A 2,500-nucleotide genomic window follows, 5' to 3' on the forward strand; every position below is an offset into this window, starting at 1 on the left:
CTGTGCCTTCTCTGTTTAGCCAACCTGAAGCTCATGGGATACAGTAGTGGCTCATGGGATACAGTAGTGGCTCATGGGATACTCGGTGCTTTTCTCCACCCCTCTAGTGTTATTTATTATTTATTACAACTGAATGGTATCATTCAATCACACATGCAGTTGAAATGAATCAGCTGTGGAGGACATTACTGTAAAAGGAATCAAAATTTTACCGATCAAGTAATAATACAGCACATATGCTAATCTGTCATCATCAAACAGGGAGATAAGCAGGACAGTAATTCTACTACACTATAAATAAAAAATAGCTACCTACTTGACAAATTTGTGCAGCTATGACAAACACATTCAAAAGTTTAACAGGCATCATATGGTAGGTAGCCTGCATAGGGATGTGGATGATGTGAAAAGGGTCTTTCACACCAAGAACGATAGCAATAGCGATAACAATAACCATAACGACAAAAGGACATAAAACATTAAAAGGTGAACAATGTATTCCATTGGTGGACTGCACAGAATTTCACCATGGTAACCAGTTTCTGAGACTGGCCTGGGAGTTATTTTAACTCAAACAAAGTGTACAGTTTGTTTGCACAGGAAATGTGAATATTTGTGTGTGTGTGTATGTGTGTGTGTGTGTGTGTGTGTGTGTGTGTGTGTCTGTGTGTGTTTGAATGTGTGTGTGTGTGTGTGTGTGTGTGTGTGTGTGTATGTGTGTGTGTTCACTCAGTTAGGTATTTCGCTGACCTTCAGGTAGAGCTCTATGCATACAAACAGTTCATTATCACCTCCATTTACATATCCCCGTCCAGCCTGGTGACAGTTGTGTCATGTGATATTGGACACAGCACACAGACAAACACCCCCCGTCAACACACACACACACACACACACACACACACACACACACACACACACACACACACACACACATTGTGGCAGCCCAGTCCCAATTTGTCCATGAATATGTAGTGTGGCTATATTTATGTGGGGTTGGGATGCTGTTGTGCTGTTTATCCCTGACCCGGCTGTGCTCATAGCACATTTTTCTCTGGATTTGCCACAGCAACAATTAAAGCCACGGCGCAGCGACTCGCCAAGTGTGTCAGTGTCACGTGTTCCGCCATTAGGCAACACCTCCGGGGAGCCTCAGACAAACAGGCTGCGGCCGAGCGGTTAGGAATGAAGAGGGAGGGGGGAGTCATGGGAGTGGGGTGGGAGGGGGTCTAATTCACCTGTTTGGGAAGTGATGTTTTATGCATGCTGTTAGGTCAGGGAGGAAGGAGGAGGAGGAGGAGGAGGAAGAGGCACCGCTTGCTTAGCTTAGCTCTCCCGCAGTGCATCAGTGGCTTAGGTGACACCTAACATGGGCAAGTTTCAGCCAACGTGACGGGGAGTGGGGGGGGGGGCATCTTTTCTGACCAATATGGTCCCGGGAGACATACACACATATACACATACACACTCACATATCCACACACATACTCGCATATCCACACACACTTGAAATTCTTCTCAGGTGTGGTTGAGTGAGGCAGCCCTTCATACAGTATGCAGCTGCTAGCCACTGGCAGATGGAGAATAATGTCTGCAGGATGTTCTTTTATTTATGCGTACAGGAGGTGAATTAGACTTCCTTTGTCAGAAAACAAACACCGGGGCTTTCAGGACCAGAGCCAGTGTGCATTGATTACTGTATGGATCACTCGCTTGTACTCACTCCTCCCTGGGACGTCGACCAACCCGCACCTCGCACCTCCTCCAGACGCGCTTCGCAGCTATTAAAGGCTTCAGGTGAGGGGGTGGGGGGGGGTTTGGCCTTTTGGGAGACTGCAGTACAAATTAAATTTAAAAGTGAGTGTAGAATGGGAGAGTGAAAGTACAAATTAAATTGAAAAGTGTCTTTACAGTAATTATACTGTGTTTGGTTTAAGCAGGAGCTCCTCGCACAACGCACGTCATACACCAGCCATGTGCAATGTTGATACTCTAAGCGAAAAAAAACACACTCACACTCACCCCCCTCTCTCTCTAACTCTCTCTCTCTCTCTCTTTCTCTCTCTCTCTCTCACACACACACACACACACACACACACACACACACACACGCACACACACACACACACACACACAAAAGCCTCCCAAAAAATCATTCCCTTTCAGCAGACATTACTTATGCTGCCTCATTTAACGGATTGTGCGGCCGTGTGCCCCAGCTTAACCTCACCTGCTCACGCGCTCTTAAAGCGAGCGCAGCCATTAACCCCTCTACACTTCGCTCATCTGAGGGAGATTAACTATCTGCCTCCCGGCGTCCCCCCCCCCCCCGCCCGCAAACTCAGAAAACAACACTCACCCACCCACTTGTTGTCAGAAGGAGAGAGAGACAGACTGTAGAAGATGGAGAGAGAGACTGCAGGAGATGGAGAGAGAGAGAGAGACTGGAGAGGATGCGTGCGCGGAGACACTGACTAATCGGCCATCGCTCTCCCACTGG

This window comes from Alosa pseudoharengus, unplaced genomic scaffold (genome assembly GCF_046254945.1).
Source record: "Alosa pseudoharengus isolate Yale_2024_CS ecotype anadromous, Long Island Sound unplaced genomic scaffold, YU_APseudo_1.1 YU_APseudo_1.1_scf_5, whole genome shotgun sequence".
Taxonomy (NCBI): Eukaryota; Metazoa; Chordata; class Actinopteri; order Clupeiformes; family Clupeidae; genus Alosa; species Alosa pseudoharengus.